This window comes from Schistocerca americana, chromosome 2 (assembly GCF_021461395.2).
Source record: "Schistocerca americana isolate TAMUIC-IGC-003095 chromosome 2, iqSchAmer2.1, whole genome shotgun sequence".
Classification (NCBI taxonomy): domain Eukaryota; kingdom Metazoa; phylum Arthropoda; class Insecta; order Orthoptera; family Acrididae; genus Schistocerca; species Schistocerca americana.
In genome coordinates, this window is record NC_060120.1 from 701,454,779 (window position 1) to 701,478,917 (window position 24,139).

The 24,139-nt window shown below is 42.4% G+C and overlaps 1 protein-coding gene across 1 annotated transcript in view; it reads right to left on the minus strand.

The window, feature by feature from the left end:
* LOC124594355 (outer dynein arm-docking complex subunit 4-like) overlaps positions 1-10,498 on the minus strand; it is a 60,012-nt gene extending 49,514 nt beyond the window's left edge. The window contains exon 1 of the mRNA XM_047132723.1: positions 10,406-10,498. The gene's annotated coding sequence lies outside the window, so the exon portion shown is untranslated. The remainder of the gene's footprint in view (positions 1-10,405) is intronic.
* Positions 10,499-24,139: the final 13,641 nt, after the last annotated feature.

The window sequence follows — 24,139 nt, forward strand, 5'->3', positions numbered from 1 at the left end:
AGAGGGAAGCTGACTCAATATTTCAGGCAAACAAATGGGAAACTACAGTACACAAAATAGAAACCAAACACTGTCACTATCGTCCTGACTTCAACTGGTAGTGTGTGTAGTGTTACATAGTGTATGACGTGATCGGTAGTGAGAAATGAATGGACAGTGTGAATCTACAATTTTGCATTAATAAGTAACTTCTTTGAAAACAGTAGTGTACACTAGGTATAAATCGAATGAGGTTGAGCTGTTGTAAACAGACTGGTCTTGTATTTGGAAGGACGGAGACTCCAATCCGTGACATGGGTTTTTGTGGTTTTCTGGAATTACTTTAGAAAATACTGAGATGGTTCCTACTATACAGCCATGGTTGACTATGTGTCCCACCCTTGTCAAAAAAGAACCGTGTGTATGTGTAATGCCAATATACATGAACTATGATTTCTTTCTTATCTTAAATTGTAATATGAAGATTTGTCCAGTATCATTTTAAAAGTAATCCATGAATGAGTAAAACAACAACAACAATAAGCAACTTCTTCTTCTTCTACTAGTACTACTACTACGACTACTACTACTGTTACCTTAATATTACATTTATTAAAGTTTTTATGTTTTTATGACACCACTGTCCTCAAATCAAATTTGACAGGCCATAGAACCAATCTCATTCCATGTTGTTATTTTGATCTTTCTCAGCTTTTCTTTTGGATGAATTACAGGTTAATCAAGTGTCTCTATACCCTTCCAGTAAAACAAAAAATAAAAACTTTATTTGATTTCTGATAGATCGCCAGAATCTGCATAAAAATGCACGCTTTCTCTCCCATACAACTGGTCCACTTGCTCCCATCAGTGATCGTATCTCATTGTCCCTTCAGTCATACACATTTTCCCACAACCATGCCATCATATGACCCACTACATCATACTTTCTGTGGGATCTTTCATAGTTTGTCTGTCCACCTCTTTGTCTCACATACTGGTAGGTCTCTTCCACAACTGACAAGACACTTTCATCGGTGAAGCATACAAGATGAAAGGAATAAGGCACCACTACCAGCTGTTGTGTTACAGAGTTCCAAAGTAATACAAACAATGAAAAGGATTTTTCTACTTTCTGCAATCATAAAAGTAAATTGCATTAATAAACATTTTTTATGTTACAAAACAATTGAAATCTTTGTAAGAATACATAACTTCTGCCATGGAAGATGTAATATTACTGTTCTTTCAAGCTAGCCTTTATTTCAAACTGATGTTGAGTAATTCCCTTTGTTAGGAAATATCTTAATCACAATCTGACACATTGTCTTTGCTTGGATCAGTGGTTATAAACTTTTGAGTGCTAAGTATAAGAATCTCACGTCTTCTCTCCATTCTAGAAGTTTAAATCATTTATTTGGCCACCATTTCCAGGTTTTTAAAATTCTGTTTATTGATATTTGTGAAATACCTAATTTTTTGGCTATTGATTATTGTGTGTAAGTCTTTTCAGTAAGGAAACCCCTTACTGTTGCTCTTTTTCTTGGAGAATGAACTCACTTCTTCCCATAACCTCAACATATTTGGCACAGTGTTGCAGAACACTATTGTATCCTCATGAAAAGAAATCTGATACAGCACTTCGAAATAACTTCTACCTCAGATTTATTACAGAATAAATTTATAAATTGGAGTATAAAATATCAGAAGCACAGAAGCTACGAACAGCTGGAAAACACAGCTTAGCAACACATGCATGTCATCATTCATTTGTTCCTCATTCTTGTCAACTGTTGTCAAAAAAAGTTGCCTAGAAGCACAAACATACCAAATACCATTATGCATATCAGAATTAATCAACTAGTTGCCTATCTAAGGGCATGTTTAGAAATCTTAAGCACCTCAGAGGTTAAACTGAAATTTATTCTAGGAACATGTCTACAAGTGTAAAATTTCTATTTTTGGGTATAGCTCATTTGGTGAATGTGAGATGGTGCCATGACTTAAGATCTTAACTTGGCTAGAAGTATATAAAACTTACTGCATATCAAACTTTTGTTAGTTATACACGCAATAATTAAAAGTTGCATTGGTATGTAAAAGGTAACCATACTTCATTAGTATAAGCAAAGCACAATTTTTGATGTCAGTATTGTGGGTATTGTTTTTGATTTAACAGCTTGAAATTGGATCCTCATATGCAGCGAGTTTTATAGTAAAAGTATGATATTAACAGAAAATTTGTTTATATACTATAATTTTACAAGAATAATGAAAATTAATTATCTGAAAAAGAAAGAAAAATTAGGCTAGTAGAAGAAGAAATCCATTCGATTTCATTGATAACTTACATTTGTTCTGTTTTATGAATAATATGCACTGAATAGTTATGTGACAAATTTTATTGTCTATCTAAGTCACATATATTTTAAATTTTCGACCGATTTAAGATCTGTCGTGTCATCTTCAATTTGAAGAAAATTCTGAACCAGTGGTTATGACACAAATTTTTTTGTATACACTTTCTCGAACTGAGAGATATTCGAAAGCTATAGCTTATTCTTTATGTCAGCTACAGTACACTGATGTTAATTTGATGCATGAAAAAGAACATATTTTCTTTGCCCCTCATAAATTATTAATAGTGCATAAATTACTGATTAGAAATGAATAGTTGAGAAAATATTCCATTCCAGGCACAGTTCTTTTATAACAATTTTACTTTGAATTCCCTTGCTTGGAGCGAAGAAAACTCATTGATTATGTCATTGGAGTTAAGTTCAGCAGTTGTGTCTTATTCTGTTGATAAGACCATCTGTCTTCACCCATACTGGACCACACATACTATTTATCATCTTTAGTTTTCTGGTCAAACTGGCAACAAAACATACACTTATTTACATAAAGGTTCAACTCAAATGAACGGAATATAGCTATCTATGGACAGTCACCTTGCCTCAGGTTTCTTTCTATTTTGCTTTTACCATTTTATGGAGGAGAAAATGTTATACGCCTTGAGTAATTTGGTATTATATTCTTTCTACTAACATCAAACGAAAGTATATGTGATAATACATGTTCAGTTTTAACTGTCGAATATTTCTAGCCAATTTTGTGGGTCTGTTTGTTGCATTCTAATACATTGTCTCTCTTTTCAGAGTCTTGACTCCCTTATGTAAAGGACATGGTCACCAAATACTTATGAAGTTAAGTGTAAACGCCCAACACATTGTGCAGTTGTATCTCCAGATATCATAGGGGTCTAACGAACTAATGAAAAATATTTGTGCACTAGTCAATTAATAACTATCATACTTGTTCAGAAATAATGTTGTTGCAATAAATGAAATTTGAAAAAGTGGGAAGAAAGACAGAGAATGGGCGTGAAAGTGAATTTAAATTTAAAATCAAATTCGAATAATTAGAAAGATGTAGCATGACAGGAGAGTGTAAAGTCATTAACTTAGACTGCACATTTGTTTGCAGAAGTCATACCGAAAGTTTCTATGTGAATGATGATTCCAAGAGCATACCTACCATTTTATGGAGGGAACTTTTACAAAATTGATTCAGTTTAAACACACCAGCACATGAACTCCCATAATATTACTAATTAATCACAGAACTCTTATTCTTGAACACTTTTTCTTTACGCTACAGATAGTATCGCTCGAAACTTCGGAGCAGCAGTACTGGCCCGAGCAATAAGTAAATTACAAATTCCGTACACCACTTTTCCTGACTTACTCTACTGTCGCATCTTGCTATAGTTCTCAGTTGGCAAAAATAGGAAGCCTTCTGTCAAACATAAAATCTGCCTCAGCATCCGCTCGCCGTCCCTTGTGACCTTATAATACCGTAGCGAAGGAACAGCAAGAACTCCACTGTAGTACAACGCGAGCTGTGGAGGCATCCGCTGTTTGAATCAAGCGCACTGCTGCCACATGAACCATGTTAGCGAAAGACTTCTGTTCAATAGCAGTCGTTTGTTTATGACGTTGTTTGTACGAGATGCCACTGTGACAACAATGTTCGTTTACGGTAGTGGGTCGACAGAAAGGCTTCTTCTCATGGGCAGAAGATAGAAAGAAATGGGATAGAACCCACGACCTCTACGGGTTAATTCTCAACCAGTCTCTTTTTATCGTATTTTTTGATCAGTTTTGTGCCCGTTCTGGGTCTGCGTCTTTGGCGGGTGGGTATCTCAGCACCTTCGCAGTACAGTCATGTGTTTTTCAAAGGCTTATACTACCATTCTCCAGTGTAAAACTGAATATACTTTCAGCAAACCTTGATAGTTATTCTTTGTCTACAGAGGAATATTAAACATTTGTTGTAATTACCTTGTGCAGCAGGGGAAGTGGGTGTCGTTTAGGGAATCTAAGACAGGTGTCGTGGACTTATAGTACATCCAAGTTTACATTGTGCTCGGCGTTGGAACGACTCCTTCATGCAGCTTGGTAAGGCTTATATGAGGCAGCGACAGAGAGAAGCGTGGGACTGCCAGCAGGCTGACAACCAAACAAATACGATTTACTATATGTTGGTTGCTAAAGTCACAGTGCTTCTTGTTCCAACAGTCGATGTTAAGCCTGCGTTACAGTAGGATTCACAGACAATCATATTTAGAAATACGTGAGAATTCGGGATTGAATAAAAAGTCTGTACGCAACATTCTAGAGAGCGAGGGCTACCTCTTGCGCCTTTCTCTCCCATCCTCATACCCTGCACCAGATACGTGTCTCCATCCTCAAGTAATGCGCCATTTTGCTTCTTCTTTCTTCTTCATTTTTCTTTTTTTCCGCTGATGCATTAGCTTCAGTTTGGAACTGCCCTTAATTTCCGTCTGACATAAGCCAATATAGCTGATTCATAGCGCAGTACACACACAGCCGTTGCTATCTCATATTTTCTCCGTACTTCAAACTCTACGACATAGCTGCGATTTTTAGCGTACACATAACTCCGTCTTACCTATCAAATTCGTTTTCCTTCCACTACAGCGATCCTTCATCATCTCATTAATGTCTCATCCCTCCACTCTCACACTCAACATCTCCTCATATCCCGCAGTAAGTGAGCACCCAACTCCAATAATCCCATCGTTTCACCTCTAATTCCCAACTCTGGTTTGCTGGCCGTATATACCAATACATTTTATTAAACCTACACGTATAAAGCATGCACACCCTGTTCTAATGAGAATTCAACAGGGTTCTTCTCCAAGACAAATTTACCCCTATATTCACCTTCTTATCAGCATTAGCTCTTGCATCCGTAAGCATGCTATTTCGCATCAGAACTCTCCTCCTTTGCTTGGTTCTTTCTTCTTCATAGGGTCACCAATAAAGTATTAGTCATTCCGATTAAACAGCACACTGGTCGCATTGGTGCGCTGTAGGTGTTGTAAAACTGCTACCAGACGTACATCATGGCAGTAAAGTGATAAGTGATGTGTGTTTGCCAAGCGTTTGTGGTTTGTATGGAATCAGTGCAGTGAGATGAGAGGAGGAGAAGAAGTATCAGAATAGCAGAAAGAAGCCACCACGTTTGCGTATAATTATTAGCGCACCCTGAATGAAGTTGCAGGATTAGTACGTGTGTCAACGCAGACTGTCAAAAGTGTCTACAATATATAGTGTACCACTTTAGCCACGTAACACGAAGTAAGAACACTGGTTGCTAAAATGTCCCAATCGACAGTGACCGGAGACGGCTGTTATACCTTCTCAATGAAGATCAGTTTCAGACGAGACTGGTGTTGTTGCTGTCAGGGCCATCTCAACCAAGTGCCCAGCGGTACACCTCAGAAAACGTCACTTATCAGAGCGGTACATGAAGCTGCAAGTGTTCAATGGGCCAAACATCACAGAAACTGGAAATTAGCTGACTGGAGGCGTGTAGTCCGGTCCAACGAGTCAAATGATGCAAGGCGTCGACTACACTGACGGCCAGGGCCGCTTTAAGGAGAGAGAGACACAAGCGGGCGTTTGGGGTGCCAAACTGTGGAGCCTGCCAGAGGCGTCCGAGTGCAAATTTTTAAAAGTCTGAGAAAAAGCACAAGGGCAGGCTACTCGTCAGAGGGGGGAGACGAATACTATGTCACTTGTGTGTGTAAAATGTTCTCGAACTGGCCCTGCAGACAGCCCAGCACAGTCCAATGTTGCACTGATCCCGCAATTTGTACAGGATATATAGTTCAAGCTGAAGGTGGTTCTATCATGTTGATGATGATGAGGTCCCATACTCCGAGGAGCGTAGTCGACGATGCGGGAGACCCGCACCGCTGTACTGGGCAAGGTCCTAGTGGAGGCGGTTTGCCATTCCCTTCCTCCGACCGGAATGGGGATGAATGATGATGAAGACGACACAGCAAAACCCAGTCATCTCGAGGCAGGAAAAATTCCTGACCCCGCCGGGAATCGAACCCGGGACCCCGTGCGCGGGAAACAAGAACGCTACCGCGAGATCAAGAGCTGCGGACTCTATGAAGTTAAGGGGGTGTTTTCCGTACCATGAGTTAGGCCCACTCATTCAGGTTACCATCAATATGAACCAGTTTATTTATTTCACCATTCTTGGTGATCAGGTGTTGCTCTTTCTTCTAAATAGACAGGATGGGTATGCTGTGGACGCTTTCATCTTCCAAGATGACAACGATCGTGTTGATAGCGATGCGCGCATAGATTCCTGGTTGGACGTACACCTAGATTTCCTACAGCATCTCAGCTAGGCCTCTAAATTTTCACTGAAATAGATTGGGACTATTTGGAAAAGAGAGTGAAGTATAGCAATCAATATCCCTCTAACTTGTTAGTTCTACATGATCTAATTATCAGGGAACTATTTCAGCTGCATATTGAATTCCAGAAGAACTTCTGACCTCTGTTCCTCGCCCTTCTGAGGCCCTTATCAAGCATACACGCGGTTTCGCATGGAATTAGCATGGTGTCTCCTGCGGGTCCTATGTGCTCAATACATCCCATTCTATACACTAGTGTCTCAGTCCATTTCTCTCTCCTGCAGTCACCGACCCTCCCTTCTACACCTACCTTAATCCCCATTCTACAACAACTGAATCTCTTTTCTAATTATCACATTATTTCATCAGTCAGTCTAATGTTACCATTATATTATCATAGAAATTTCCGTACCTGGCCGTTCAGCTAACGAGACCGTTATTACCCAATGAGTTCCGGATCAGTACTACGTTTCACCTTTAGATTCATATCAGGGTCTTTACTACGATGGCGTGATGAATAGTACTGCCACCGAATTTTTATGTTAAACCTCTTAGAGATTTTTAAACATAACAAACGTTATTAACATTGTACATTTTTGGTCTTCATGTCTACATAATTATTTCTCAATTTAGTCACCTCGATCGAAGAATACATTTGTCCTAACAAGATGCCAGTTTGTTAGTACCGTCACTGTAGAGTCTTTGACTTCATCGACGGAGCCACGGCCTCGCCTCTGTTTGCACCCCCTCATCACTATCGATATGAAGTCCTCGAAGGCGTTCTTTAACTTTTGGAAACGGATGTAAATCATATGAGACCAAGTCGGGACTTTATGGAGGATGATCGATGACTGTGAACCCAAGCCGTCGGATTGTTGCAGATATCGCAGCGCTCGATGTGTGGTCTGGCATTGTTATGCTGAATGAGAGGGTGCTCCTTGTGTGGACGAACTCTCAGAATTCGAAACTCCATTATAGTGCGCTCTTTCTCACGCACTGATATACCTACGTTACACACCGCCATGATCGGAGCCATCTATCTGCAGAGCTCTGCAGATATGTAGACATGAAGAACAAAGATGTAGATTGTTAATAACGTTAGTTTTATTTAAAGGGTTTTCACATAAAAATTAGGACGCATTACTTTTCAGAGTGCCCTCGTGCATCTATAATTATCGTTCCACCCGACTCTTAAGATTTTCAGTACTGTCCACAATATTCGTACTTCTAGCATTTCATGCTTTATACCGCAGAATGGGCCCGTAAGTTCCATTCGCTCTCCTCTTGACAACTCCCTTTCGAGCTGTTACTAGCCTGAAAACCCATTAGAAATCACACGCGTCAGAACAATAGAGGTTGAAAGGAAAAGTAACAATTCACATAGAGAAAATGTTAATTCGCTCTTATACAGTGATAAACACTAGGAGCTACACTATAAGTTACCTGAATATAGAGCGTAGGTGCAATTATTTTGCTGTCTATATGATCCAAGACTTTAAAAAACAGCTTTTGTATCGGTCAGTCACATAAAGGAGACCCAAATTAGCCGTAATTACTCTCCCTTAATACGGTGTTTGCTGATCACAACTGGCACCTCTGCTTCGTGCCTGTATGGCGTGGGTTAGGTGAGATTGTTAAGAACTTCCTCCGAAAAATCCGTCTGATATGATGATCTGACCTGGCTGCACAGCATCTTCCAAACTAATCCTAACCAGTTGAAAGGATTTAAATCTGAAGAGTGCACCAGGCAACAGAAAAGGTGTCCACACTAGACAGCAGAATGCCTCTAAGAGCGAACATTTTTGGTTATACATTACCGTGACTGCTATTGATATCGATTGAAACTAAAAGTTTACGTAGGTTCTTATACAGATTGTGGAACACTTGGTAACTATTCCGCAAGTGTGGTAATGGTTTTGATGAAAATGTCTCAGCACCTGTTGTGCTGTTCTGTTTCTTTAAAGCAGTCAACCTCCTGTGCCCTCTGAGGACGCCTGACTTATACTTCTGCATAACTGCTTTGGGAACCGAAACCGGTCGTGGTTTAAAAAGAAAAGAAAAGTACAACTGGTGCTGTCATTTTCTTCAGAATACAAGTTCACTGTTACCAATCGCATGGGTATGATCAATGTTTTCGATCTCCATGTTCTGCTTGTTATGACGATGCATGCGGGATGGGAGCGTGTGTCGTATCTATATCGAATCGGGTCGGCGGGTAGTCAACTCCAGGTCTAGTACTTTGGTCATCCTGAATGTGGCCTCTAAGTAGTTTCCCACGCCGTTTTACGCAAATGGTAGCCTGGTGCCCAAACTCCGCTTCATAAAATTCACAAACAGTTAGAACACAATAACATACAGAACAAAGTTTACATGAGTCGCAGACAGATGACGCAAACAAGTTCCCTCCCTTAGACTAACTGACAACTGGGCCGCCATAAAGGTTGCCTAATGCAGAAGTTGACAAATTATCAGAAATAAATTGTGGTTAAGGAAGGGTACAGCCTTCTGGTAAAGAGATCTGCGGTAAATTATGCTTAATATTGGAGTTAATTCACTCGTCAGTTCTTCATAGAATCTGAGATGGACTCCTTCGGGACTTGAGGCCCTGTATAACTATAGCGGTGACCTCAACTTTTGAATGTTTTTGGTCCCATTTACTTCCTCATGTGTATAGTAGTAGAAGTGAATGCTGGCAACACTGTTTGATTTTCCCTTGCGGAGTTTTGTTTCAAGGCGGAATTTAATAAACACAACGGACAAAAAATCACGCTGATACCCTGTAATACCACCTCTGGCTACGATAATGGCTTTATTTAGGCAAGGAAGGGAGTCTGTTCACTCGACGCCTTGTGTCATTTGAAAAGGGGCAAAATCGCGACTCACAGGACCATAAGACGCGCTTCCCGTCAGCTACTGCCTGATGTGTGTATCGCGTGGACCCCTGGAGAAGTGCAGCTTTATACGCCGCTGTGAGAAGTGGCCTTTTGCGAGGTATCCGACTCCAAATGTCCAGAGAAAGCCATTCCCTTCGTAGCGTTCGCTCGAAAAGTAGCTGAGATCGACCAGCATTCACTGACGGGAGCAACTGCTGTCGGCGTTGAAACTTATTTTCATTGTCAATGTTGACCCTCGTCTACCATCCCTGTCACGTAGGAACTTTCTACATCACGTATTACATGGCTGCGAGTGACAGTTCATTCTTGTGACACTGGGAAGTCCACCAATATTCACCAGTATCTGGGGCAACTTCATTCACGGTGAGGTCGCGGCCACGTCGAAACACGATAACTTCTTTGTGCCACTCTATAATGTCTCGACGTCGACCCACAGTTCTGCGCTGATTCCGTTATGCAGACTGGCAGAGATAAAACTCTTCAGCACAACGGCTTTGACGCTGAACCGTCACCTGGCACCAGCTCTACATCAACTACAGTGCTCCGAAGCGTCTAGTTCGCTCCTTTTCAGTCTAATATTTCATCCACTGATCTTATTGGCTGTAACGGATAGGACAGGTGGTAAATCATACACTTTGGAAGACATCTACAGACATTTCTGTCACACAAATGTATTGGTTTTCTGATCCTCTTAGAAACAGACGAGGCTGTAAATTAGCAGCAGCTGTCTACGAGGCTGAGGAACTACTGACGCCTAGACTAGTGCAGAAGAAAGGTAACAGGAAACACTGACCTCCTGGAGCGCGAGGCGCGCGAGTTGGCGGCGTTGCGCTTCATCTTGATCTCCCGCATGATCTGCTGGAAGGGCGACAGCTTCTTCCCGCCCTCCATGGGCACCGGCAGCGGCTGCGAGCGGGGGCGGCGTCTCGACGCTGGTGCGGCCGAGCCAGCCTACCAACAACACACTACACATTGCCTACCTACTTCGTCATTTCCTTTTCCACCCAAACCGACTAGCTGACAGCCCAGTACACTGAAATACCTCCCTCTGCCGTCCTCCCAGAGCTGATGATATTGGCCTCTTCGCCACAATACATCCATCTTTTCCAACGTCCTCACAACAACTTTCCCTAGCATTTCAGTCTGTATTCCACCTAACAAGGCACACTTCATATTTAACTGCTTATCCACCCTAATTTGATCCACCCACTCTTACATCCTACCCTATCCACTTCGACGACCTGGGAACAGAGAACATTTCCTGATCACCCATGGAACCCACTGATTCTATCAATCATGTCCTTCCCTCAGCCATCCTACCCACTGAACGTTCCAACCCTTACCTACACTCAACAAAACCCACCCGTGACGTGACACCACCACTCCATCTATTCAATCCCGTTACACGTACACACCCTTGTTCAGAAACCTCTGGAACAATTCTGTCCGCACCTGGAGCACTCACATTCCCATCATCACATATCATAAAACTAGACACATCGTGACTGCATCAAACATTTATTATGTTTAAAAAGGGACGTTTATCTTGTCAAATTAATATAATCTTTGGATGAAGAGCGGAATGTCGGGCCTCTGCGAGTCCATCCCCACCCGTGAGGGTCAAGTATGTGAAATAACGAGAAAGAATAATAAAAAATGTACCATGCATACTGTAACGACGTGCAACGTACCAGTTTTACGAAACCTCCTTACACGTGGTCTGAATATATGACAGTTCCGAGGCAAGCGAAGAGAATAAAGAAGGAAGAAACTATACTGTACCAGTTCGTGGTTCTGCTGGTTTTCTTCTTGCACGGCATATAACTATCCATCAAACCTCTTTTGTGGAACCGATGTGCTCGTAAACCACATTCAAAATCTACTTGTAGGCAGTAAGAAGCAAAGATTGTGTGATCTTTGTCTACCTATTTATGTCGATAATTTCATATATAAAATGGAAGGAGCAGACGTAAAGAATTAAAACAGAATTGCTACCTGATACACATTAACATTCATGTCGTAAGTGGTCACAATTTAGTGACCGCATTATTAATTTCTTTCTAAATAACATGAAAATTTAACGAAAAGCACTAAACATCAGTTACTGCCATTTCGCATTGGTTTGCGGTCGTCATCAATGATAAACGTCCAGTTTTACTACATTCTCTAATGATAATTGTTGATTGGTTGTATGAACTGAGAGTCCAACATTGAGGTCATGAGCACCCTTACTAAAGTAATTTAAGACGAATGTCCCTAAAAAGTTTAAATTTGCGATCTAAAAGGAAAAATATGATTCCCGAAATCTGATGCACTGCCCTCCATTCTCATTCAACATGACTAACATATTTGTTAGTCATAAAACTATTTAACACCACAGATTTAGAAGAGGAATATAAAAACATGAAAAAGATCAGAACTAGACAGCATACAATCAGGAGCTCTGCTGAAACAAAATATTGTTTTTTATTTTAATATAAAACCCTATATAAACGTTATAGATGAGGAAACCCCTAGTATCTATGAGGACTTATCTTCATTTAAAGTAAAATGTCACGCAGTAATCTATGCAGTCCAGTAAAATGCATATTTACCGCCTAGGTACTATCACAACTGGTGACGTAAGTAGTTGTCAAGCATCAAAAAACAACTTGACGCAAAACCCAACGGCAGACAACATATCAAGAAAAAAACAGCATGCGAAGAGCACGCTAAGAATATTCACAAATACCTTATGGGCTTAGGTTATACAATAAATCGAAATAAAAAGATATGATTTGGTATCCTTTATATCACTTAACACTTCGGCGCCCGTCCGGTTAGCTGTGCGGTCTAACGCCCTACTTTCCGGTCGGGAAGGCGTTTCGGTCCCCGGCACGAATCCTCCCGGCGGATTAGTGACGTCCTGTGTGCCGGCCGCTCTGTGGATGGTTTTAAGGCGGTTTTCCACCTCCCTCACCGAATACGGGCTGGTTCCACTTATTCCGCTTTAGTTACACTATGTCGGCGATTGCTGCGCAAACACCTTTTTCAAATACGCGTACACCATAGTTACTATACCACGCAAACATTGGGGTTACACTCATCACGTGTGAAAAGTTTTCGGGGAGAGGGGGGCGGGGGGGGGGGTCCACTGGGGGGGCGGAACCGCACACAATAACCCTGGGTTCGGTGTGAGAAGCCGGTGGGATGGGTGGACTGCTGTAGCGTGTTGTGGGGTTGTGAACCACTGAGGGACGAAGCCTCTCCGTCGTTTCTAGGTCCCCAGTTCAATACGATACAACACGTCGGCATTGCCACTGTGAAATAAACCAACAAGGATCTGAAGTCCTGCTTAGCTAACGGCAGTCCTCCATGTTCTCAGCCGACAATGTCATACTATTTCCTCGGGAGTGTAAGGAAGTATCCATAGATAACGAACCCGTCTAAACAGTAAGACATAGCAAGTTGTGTCGCGATAGGTAACGTGGGTACGGAAAAAGCTAAAAGACAAGTGAGTGTGCGAAGACCACCATATCAGCCGGCCGGAGTGGCCAAGCGGTTAAAGGCGCTACAGTCTGGAACCGCGCGACTGCTGCGGTCGCAGGTTCGAATCCTGCCTCGGGCATGGATGTGTGTGATGTCCTTAGGTTAGTTAGGTTTAAGTAGTTCTAAGTTCTAGGGGACTGATGACCTTAGAAGTTAAGTCCCATAGTGCTCAGAGCCATTTGAACCATTTTGAACCACCATATTATATCAGTAAATGAGTAACGTATTTGCTTGTCGAAGCGGCACGAATTCTGCGAGAAAAAGAGTTTATTAGCTGCAACAGTATTATAAAGTACTTGTGGAGTGAACAACACTACTCAAAGCATGGCCAGTATCTGAGTAGCCCAAAGCAATGGCAGAAGGTGTTAGTGCCAGGCTAAATATGTACAGAGTCTCAAGTCGATTATGTTAGTTATAAAATTAATTATAAAATTTTCGAGTTTATGGGCTACCACTGTGGGACATAATCGGCCTCAGTTAATAAACTCCTTCTCGGGCACAATCGGTGCCCGTTTGGCATGCAAATACTCATCTAGCGGGAGTCATCTTTGACGATGTATTCCTTGGCCCTGTTCCAGATAATCATTTCCTAATGCTTACCTTGGAACTCTCAAACCTAAAATCTATTGTTGAAGCGGTTGTGAAATCAGATCATTAGTTGACAGATGTTACACAGTACAACGTTACAATGAAATAGTAACTGCTTCAATAATGATGTCAGAAAGATAGTCGTGGAATAGTGCAGGGAGTGGACAAATATGTGGAGACACAAAACATTACCAAGCCTAATACGGTGTAGGAAAAACGCCGGCGTTCAAAACAGCTTCCAGTCGTCTCGGAGTGGATAAATACCTGTCGTGTATGATCCTCAAGGGAATCTTATAGCATTACTCCTGAAAAAAAGTGGCTAGTTCACGTAACAATGATGGAGATGGATAGCGATCGCGCACTCTTTTCTCCAACGTAGACCACAAAGGCTCAATAAAATTGAGATCTGGTGAAATTGGTGGCCTGGGGAGATGCGACAACTCATCCACGTGTTCACAAAACTATGCGAGCTGTATGAACAGGGGCCCTGTCTTCTTGGAGGACAGCATCACCGTGGGGGAACAAATATTGTACCAAGGGTGGGTCTGATCAGCAAAAATGGATACGCAATCGCTGACAGTAATGCGCCCTTGCAAAGTACTCATGGGACCCATGGAACACCACGATATGTCTGTCCAAGTCATTGCCGAATGCCTACCCTATTTCACTCTTGGAACGTAAACTCGGCCAGAAGCTGGAAACAGTGTGAAAGAAGACTCATCCTACCAAGTGACATTTTTCTGTTGTTCCATAGTCCAGTTTTTGTGGCTTCGGCACCACGTTTCCCCGTTACAGGCACTTGCATCAGTTATATATGTTTCTGAAATGCCTGGGTGTTCCCGCAGTACCCTGCTTACGGAGCTCCCTTCATGTTGTTTTGATGCTGACCGGGTTCGTGAGAGGGACATTTAGTTCTACATTGATTTTTGTAGCTATCGTCCTCTTATTTTTCGTCAGAATCCTCTTCAATGACCATCGTCACGATCACTCAACACACACACTTATCCACGTTTGACTTAACGATTGATGTTCTTCCTGTTCCCCTGTATGCGGTATAAATTTTCGCTACGGTGCCTCTTGAAACACCAAATACTTTGTCTACCATGGTTACGGATGCACCCACCATACGAGCAACAACAAATTGTCCCCATTCGAATGCACTCATCTCCGACATAACGCACTCACATCTACACAGAACACCGTTATGACCACTACTGACACTTAACAACGTATTGAGTATATTGAGGACATTGCAAAGGTACCGTACATGGTCAAATACAACACCGCAACCTGCAGCCTTGGTTAACATCTGCATTTATGTTCAACCATGTATTTCTCGCGGTGTTTCCACACTTTTGTTCAACGCCTTAATGAAGCGTTGACTTATATACCCACTTCGTCTTTGGTATGTTCTTATTGAGGACTTCTGTTCGCTGGAGGGGCGTCAGTAGGTTCAACATATGTTTTGTGGAGATTCAAGTACAGCGATGTTCTCTGTGCTAACAGTTTCAGTTCCTCTACAAATTTTCTCAACCTGTTCATGCTCCTCTGAACAGGAGCAATTTTTGACTGAGGTTTCTGTCTCTCACTTTCTCTACTACTTCTTGGAGAATGCAGTTCAAAAGGGAGAGACCTTGACGATTCGCCGAAGCAAATATCAATGTGCATGACCGAGGCATCGTCATCTTAGTCCTGAGACATCTAATGGTCTACTTTCTTTCAGTTTTCCTGGTATTACGTTAGTCTTTAGTTTTCTCCTTCGGATATGATGAAGCCCATTTAAGATGAAGCACAACATTTTTCAGTACTTTTCCATCCAATACTGATTATACGTCAGTGGTCTACGCGCTACGATCTTTGTTTCTACTGTAAAAACGAGGACACGTTAGCAGCTAAATCTCGTCCTTCGCGGAAGACAAAGACGTCTTGTGACAGAGCGCAAGTGCACAAAATTCAGCTTTAGCTAATCGTGACTCGGGCAAGCCACACAGACAGTTAACTGATCTCCGTATATTATAGGGGGTAGTTCGAAATGGCGGGCTCACACGTTGTCCAGGCTGTTTCGACTACGTTGCGGAAGTTTCGCTGGAAAGCCCGTACACATCCTCCGTGTAGTCCCCACACGCGAATTCCATATTTTTGCAGCTCTGAAGAAAGACATACGTGGCCATCGATTTGCTTCAGACGAAGAGGCGCAAGCCTAGGAATAATCACGGTTGCGTAGGCAACAGCAAAAATGTTTTCATGAAGGCACTGACCGTCTTGTTTCACAATGGGATAGATGAATTAACAGTTATGGCGATTATTTTTCAAATAATAAACAGTTCATTTATTTAATTTCCATCTGTCTCGTTTTCATTTGACTGCCCGTTACATATTGTAGCACACTTGAGTGTGTCATTTTATGATCTGTTGGTTTTATATTTGAGGGTGCCTGCTTAGAAATCTAATTTGACGTATTACACAGAAATGATGAGCTTAAAAATGTAATGAAACATACATTCTTTGTTAAATGGCTGTTCGTTATTTCCAACGGAGCTCCCAATCTTCTGGAAGCGAGTTTTGAGAATTTATGAATGTGATGTAGGGTGGCCCTAATTTTTCAGATTTCATTTTTCCTTCGTGCTACACCATAATTTGGTTCTATTGCACTAGGAAATGACTTGTATATAATTAAAACTGTATAGCAAAATGTGAAATCGTGCTCCTAGGCCCCAACACGAAAAAAAGTGAAAAAATCATATAAAATTTCATTTACCTTTTATCTGAAAATATCATATTGAAGTTGTTGATAAAACAGTACCTTTCAACTTAATTATGATGTTTGTAGTATTACCTTCAAGAATTAATTGTGTAACTACTGCAAACAGTATTTGTGAGTCAAATATTATGAAATACATCTTTTTCTCTCAAAAATCATTAGTCTTTGATAAAGTCACATATTTGTGTTTTGGAAACTTAGGGCGTTACTCGGATACAACCTGAAACTCATATTGCTCAGTTTACGTAAATCATGCATTGCAGCCCTCCATGAGCTTGATACCGCTTCCTTCCAAGGTTATTTACAACCTTCAGTTTAATGACTTCACGTAGAGCGGCGATGAAATGTTTATTTTCATCTCTCTTATGTAACTCAAGTCAAAATTTGTACAAAATAGTCTTGTTTTGTTAGAAACAAATGGTCCGATCCCATTGTTGACGAAATCGGGGTTCTGTTGACTGCTGCTTGAACTCTTTTAGTTTTCACTTGATGGTTCTGTCTCATGGTTCAAGTCACTGCCCTTTCCCATTTTTCAAACAGAAGACAGATTTCGATCAAAGAATGCAGAGAGGACCTATTGAGGAAACCGATAAGATAAATGACTTTCAGTTTTGGAGAGCTACATGAGGTATATCAAAAAGTCAACCTTTGAAAGAATGTTGAAATCCACTCGTCGATACTTTATAATTCCATCTAGGTTGCTATTCCCTCAAACTATTTCAAAAAGTCAGCTAAACAGGCTGCACAAATTTCATACAAGTGTTTCTTGGCTTTTAAGTACTGAGTTCCAGCTCGGAATTAATTAACACCACAGATCAAGCATTTAGAAATTTTTTAAAGATTTTTACTTTCAGACTTGTGTTTCTGCAGTGAGTATTTTCCTCAAAAGTACATTTTCAGAATGATTCCACATATGTTATGCCAGCAAGACAAATACAAGAGGTCTTCTTTCTGTAAAAGGGTATCAATCGCAACACATGAATATCTAAAATTTCCGTATTTGATACTGTTGTGTCAAAAACTAATGTTGTAATATAGAGCTGAAGACTTTATTCAATAAGACTTTCAAACACAGCTGTAGACTGCTGTTTTCCAATCGCAGGTCACAATGCAGGCACTCCAAGAAGTTGCTCAGTACCAGAATTTGAAGCAATGAAAGTCCTTTTACCGTATTGTTACCTGTTAATGCTGGTAGTAATTTTCCATTCCAATGGGCAGTAGCAGCCTGCAAATTCTTACTCCTAAATTTATTCTTGACTTCAATAATCTTTTCCTCCGAGAGTTTTTCTGGGAACTTGTGAACAGAACTGTTCACTGAAAAATCATCTACGACGGTTGTCCAGAAAGTAAGTTCCGATCGGTCGCGAAATGGAAACCGCAGTGAAAACCAGAAACGTTTTATTTGCAACAGTTAGGTACACCTTCCACCTACTTCTCTATATAATCGCCGCTCCACCTTCGAGTTTTGCCGTAGTGTTGTATCAGCTTTCCAATATCCTCGTCTTAGAAAGCAGCTGCCTGTGATTTCGGCCAGTTATCTGCACTGGTCTGCAGCTCGTTGTCTGTGGAAAAGTTTTGTCTTTATTGCCAGCGGTTCTTGTGAGCAGAGACGGAGCTCAGGGGGAGCGAATTACGGACTGTGTTGTGGATGATCAAACACTTCTCATCAGAAACGCTGCAGGAGCGTCTTCATTGCCCCTGCAGTGTGCGGCCAAGAATTGGCATGAAGAAGGAACTGCTCGACAGTTGTGTTATGTGGGCTACGTGACACAGACGAAATCTCTAGCCAGGCCCTCATACTTGGCGGGAGACGCTATTCCCTACGCATCTTTACGTGCTCACTGTTCACTCAAAACTGGAAAAAGCGACGCGAGACGATCGACGGGCATACTAGAGACACTGCCCAACACATGTGTGCAAAGCTTTAGCGGATTTTCCCAGTGGTTTCCATTTAGCGACCGATCGGAACTTACTTTCTGGACAACCCTCGTATATGTAGACCTAGAGCTTTGATTGTAGCTATCAGGATGTGAACTGCTTTCTTGTCACTGATTCCATACGTATCAATGGCAGCAGGAAGCTTCTGAGTCATTACTGCTTGACGTCCTCTTCTCTTTTTTGCTTGTGGGATTTTTGACTCAATATTACCAGTAGATGTTCCTGGAGCTTTCTCGAATTCAACTAACTGCTTGAACTTGACGACACCTATTCGGCAAACTGGTCTAAGAAAAATGATAAGAATGATCTGGTCTGAACTATAGTAAGTTAAACGACTGAAATAATAGTAAATTCTTAGCGTTCAACGAGGAATAGATACTTCCTTTATTTAATTTTCAAACGTACGTAAGTAAAAAATTTCAGTTGTAAACTCATATAGGTGAATAAATGACTTGCAAAACTGTTGATTTTCGCTTTGTTGTCGTCTCTTTGCAGCTGCCTCTGCTCGTTTCGTTCCTCGGAACTCTCTCATAGCAGAGGAAGATCGACCTCCCAAATGAAAACGCTCATCATGCAGTTGCGTAAAATTATTTATTCGCCATATGTACAGGGAATGGACGGAAACACGGAGAAAGATGTATGCATGATCATAAATGCAGTCGCTAGCCAATCCTGTAAGTTCCGCTGTTGTATACGACCTAGAACGTCACCATTGCAGTGTCCGCTATATATTGGAATAGTGTTCTGTGTAGCTGCGAGTCATTATGTCATAGCCAAGTGAATTTGAACATGGGCAAATTATTGGTGTTCGAATGGTGATTGCATCCGTAATCAAGAGCCCCTAAGCGTTTGGTGTTTCATGTGGCACTGTATCGAATATTTATGCTGCATAGAGGGAAAGCGGGGAAACATTACCCGCTAAATCACAACGCGGACGATGTTGTTTGTGAAGTGATCGTGAGAGGCGGTCATCGTATAGGATTGTGGCGAAAAATAGGCGGACGACAGTCGCAAAAGTCACTGCAGAACTACATGCCGTACTCGCAAACTCTGTCAGCACCGGATCCACACGAAAGCAACGTTATAAGCTGGGAATTACAGGGCGCTCTGGAATGCCAAAACCACTCCTCAGTGATGCAAATGCCCGTAACAGGAAAACGTGGTGCTAAGCCATTAAACCTAGACTACGGCGCAATGGAAGAAAGTCGTTTTGTCGGATGAGTTTTGTTTCCCACAATTTCCAAGTTCTGGCAGAATTTACGTCCCAAGACAGGAACATGGTTGATGTTCGGCGATGATTTGGGCAGCCTTAGCCTGATATTACACGCAACCTATGATAAATGTTAGCGCTGTTACAGAGTCGAGATGTTAGCGCTGGTTCAGAGTGGAACGCTAGAGATACAGGTGAAAGTGGTTCGATGAACCATCTTCCAGGCGCTTAAAAGTGAATTGCGGAATAGTCATTTAGATTGCGAGGCCGCATTCGCTGTAAATGATTATATGTCCACTTTGCCTGATCGCTCCATGGTACAATGTTTGTTCTCCAGTGGTGATGGTGTGTTCCAAGGCGACACATCCCCCTTTTCAAACCGCTCGCATCGTCCAAGACTGGTTTTCTGAGCACGAGGGTGAACTGCCGCATTTCCCCTAGCCGCTGCAGTCATCAGATCTCAATATTATTGTGCCTTGTGGTCTAGCTTGAATGGTGCACGATTGCTATCCACCTTCATCATCGTTAGCCGAACTAGCCTCTATTTTGTTGGAAGAATGGTATAAAATTTCCTTGAAAACAATGCAGGACCTGTATTTATCTATCCATAGACGACTGGAAGCGGTTTTGAAAGTCAACACTTTTCCTGCACCATACTAGGCACGGTAATGTGTTGTTGTTTGATGCTTCTATATTTTTGTGTCCCCCCCCCCCTACCCCCTCGCCACCGCTCCTTGTATACAAGGTGATTTTTTCCGCCGTGCACAAACTCTTGGGATTGATCGATGAGAGGTTACGGAACCAAAAAGTTCTAATGAATTTATGTCCGGAAATGCATGGTTTCCATGCTAGAGACCATTTACTTAATCATACTTTGTCACACAGACTGTGGCCTAATATGTGCTCTACCACGCAGCCATAGTATTAGTTCGCATGGTTTCCTCCTGGAGGGTGGTGTTGTTCCGCATACGTCAAGCCCTAGCGCCCTCTTCTGCCATAGTAATTGGTAATGTTGTGTCCGATTCACTTCTCTTGCTGACTCACCTTGTAGTGGATGTGATACAGCGTTGTACACAGTGGTTCCGTATTCAAAACAAGAGCTTGCCGTCATGGTGTTTATTAACGGAATAGCAAATGGCAACGGACGGCGGGCAGCAAGGTTGTATCAGGAGACCTATCCCCCCCGACAGTCACCACAACATTCAATTTTTACAACAGTGTTTCGCCGTCTGTCTGAGACAGGGTCGTTTCAGGAAGCAGGAAATCATAAAGGACAAACCCCAAATGTTCGGACACCAGACTTGGAGGCAATGTGATTAACGCTGTGGAAGGCGACCGCCGTGTCAGTACCAGGGAGTTGGCCCGCCAATACAGGGTAAGCCAGACGACTGTGTGGAACATTCTCAGTGACAATTGTTACTATCCTATCACTTACTGCGTGTGCAGGGCTTACTAGCGACAGACTTTCCACGTTGGGAGCAGTTTTATCACCGATTTCTTCACCAGGCAACCACGATCCTGGGATTTGTGTCATCCGTCTATTCATAGCTGAGGCCACCTTTCACCTTTCATAACAGTTATCTGTGGGACAGTATGCAGAACCCCCATGGTATGGTAAAGGCGAATCATCAGCATCGGTCCTGCCAGAATGTGTGGCCCGGGATAATTGGCGACCGTATTCTGAGACCAGTCTTCCTTCCACGTCGCTTAACATCCTGCAACTATCGATGTTCCTTGTGGTTGACTTTGCCTACCCTACTGGAAGAAGTACTATTGATGTTTCGAAGGGTTATGTGGCCGCTGCATGATGGTGCTCCAGCCCACTTCGCCGTTAACGTCGGGCACATCACAATCCTGTCCTCCCTTGGTCGATGGATGGGACGAGGGGATCCAGTTGCATGGCCTGCTTGTTCACTGGATTTCAGACCGTGCGATTTCTCGTTATGGAGCCATCTCAAAAGTGTACGGTATGCAGAGCCCATTCCAGATGTGGAGACACTGGAGCAGCGTGTTCATGCTGCCTTTGACGCTGTTCGGATGCTGCCTGGCCGATGTGAACGTGTGAGACAGAACATGCTACAGCAAGTACACGCATGCGTTGAGGCACATGGAAACCGTTTTCCACACATAATGTAACTGTGGCTACATGGTACAGCTCGTATTAGACCGCAGTCTCCGTAACAATATATGATTGACTAAATGGGCTCTAGCACGAAAACCATGCATTTCCGGACATAAGCTCTTTAGACCTGTTTTGTTCCGTATCCTCTCGTCTAACAATGGAAAAAATCACCCTGTATATCCGATCCAACAGAATCTTTCTCCTGATCATGCATAGCAGTGAGAATTAAAGTGACGTGTTAAATGACACGATTTCAGAGACTTTAGTGGCCTCATACAGATGTGAGTTTATGTACGGGAGTTGGAATTTAATAATAGCAACTATTTATTTACAGCTAGTACAAAATAGATACGTGTTTCAAAGTTTTACTGACCTTCAAAGTAGTCACCAGCATTGTGTATAGCCCGTTACAGCGATGTGGAAGTCGTAGGATACTCTTAGCAGTGCCAGTTGTGTTGACAAATAAATGGCTCTGAGCACTATGGGACTTAACATCTGTGGTCATCAGTCCCCTAGAACTTAGAACTACTTAAACCTAACTAACCTAAGGACATCACACACATCCATGCCCGAGGCAGGATTCGAACCTGCGACCGTAGCAGTCCCGCGGTTCCTGACTGAGCGCCTAGAACCGCTAGACCACCGCGGTTGTGTTGACAGTTCGTTGCCCGACGAACTTATAGCAGTTCTGAAGCGAGTGCTGTGAAGTGTTTGCTTCAGAATAGAAATCTAGTTGAACTCACGATGGCTTAAGTCAGGGGAGTGCAGTAGGTGGTATAGCACTTAGCAGCCCCATCAGCCAAACAAATCCTTAACAGGTTGCACTGTACGTGCTTGAGCATTGTCCTGCAAAATGATGCTCATGTCCTGCAGAAAGTGTCATCACTTGTGTCCCTATGCTGTTCTGTTTTGGAACACAACCTACGACCAGTTTGGAGATAGGAGTGATGACACTTTCTGCAGGATCTGTCCATCATTTTGCAGGACAATGCTCAAGCACCTACAGTGCAAGCTGTTACTGATTTGTTTGACTGATGGGGTTGCTACCACCTATTGCACTCCGCTGACTTAAGCCATCGTGAGTTCAACTCGATTTCTAAACTGAAGCAAACACTTCACGGCACTAGCTTCAGAACTGCCACAAATTCGTTGGGCAATAGACCGCGCCGCTCGAACTGTCAACACAACAGGCACTGCTAAGAGTATCCTACGACTACCTCATCGTTGGCAGCGGATTATTCAAAATGCTGGTGACTACTTTGAAGGTCAGTAAAACTTTGAAACATGTATCTATTTTGTATGAGCTGTAAATAAATAGTTGCCACAATTCAAGTTCCAACCGTCGCATATAGACTGAAGTACCGGGTGAAAATTTATACCAAGGCCGCTTCAATCTAGATATATGAAGTCATTAATGTAACAATTTATTGAGAGCGATATACAGCGACCAGTGCAATCACGACCGCAGTGACTTAGACGAGCTAAAGAATTTATCAGCCGTTTCGTCAATGATTAATTACCGAGGCGCCGCTATCGTGGTCTCACCCAGTATGCATAGCAAGTAGACGCAAGGAGTAGGTGCAGGTGGCGAGTGAAATCCAGACCAAAAGAGCCACGATTTTTTTTCCGTCGTGGAGGCTCTAATCAGCACGGTGCAGCAGTCTTCCCGGCAGCACGCCCACACACACGCCGGGGTTCGAATCACAATCGCGACGCAGCAGCTGTCACGCAATGCTCGCACCGCTCGCCTTCTCATCAACACCAGGTAGCGATCGCAGAAATAAGCTAAAGACCGCAATATTTTCGACTGATTTAATACATAGCACGACCGAGTCGATAGAAGGGTGTCTTGATTTTGTGGAGCACATGGGTGACGCCATGTGCCACAGAAGGAAAGGGAACAGGTCGCAAAGGAACAATTATTGTCGGGCAGAAAGGAACTGGCGAGAGTTGCACGATTCCTATAGGGACTTGAAGGAATATCACCAAATACCCAACAATCCCAGGAATCAGCAGCGAAACGAAAATGTGGACGACAGTAGGCATAAAGCCAGTGGGCTGCGAAACGAATCCCAATCGAGGCTGCAGCCGGGAAATTAAAATTCTTGCCGACTGGGGTCAGAGAAGGTAGGAGAACGAATTTGGCAAATAATAGGGCTGCAGAAGAAATGAGTAAAACAGGCAGCAGTAACTGACAGGCCAGAAAAAGAGGCGCAGATACTAATAATGTAGGCAGTAAAAGGAAATGAGAAATTGTAGAAAGACTGGAAAAAGGACAAATGTTCTGGCATCAAAAAGCAGAAGCAGTCAAAAACGTCGGTAGATACAAGTTTGAATTTTTTATTCAGTCACGAAGATGGTTATGATTGTGACTTTGTCG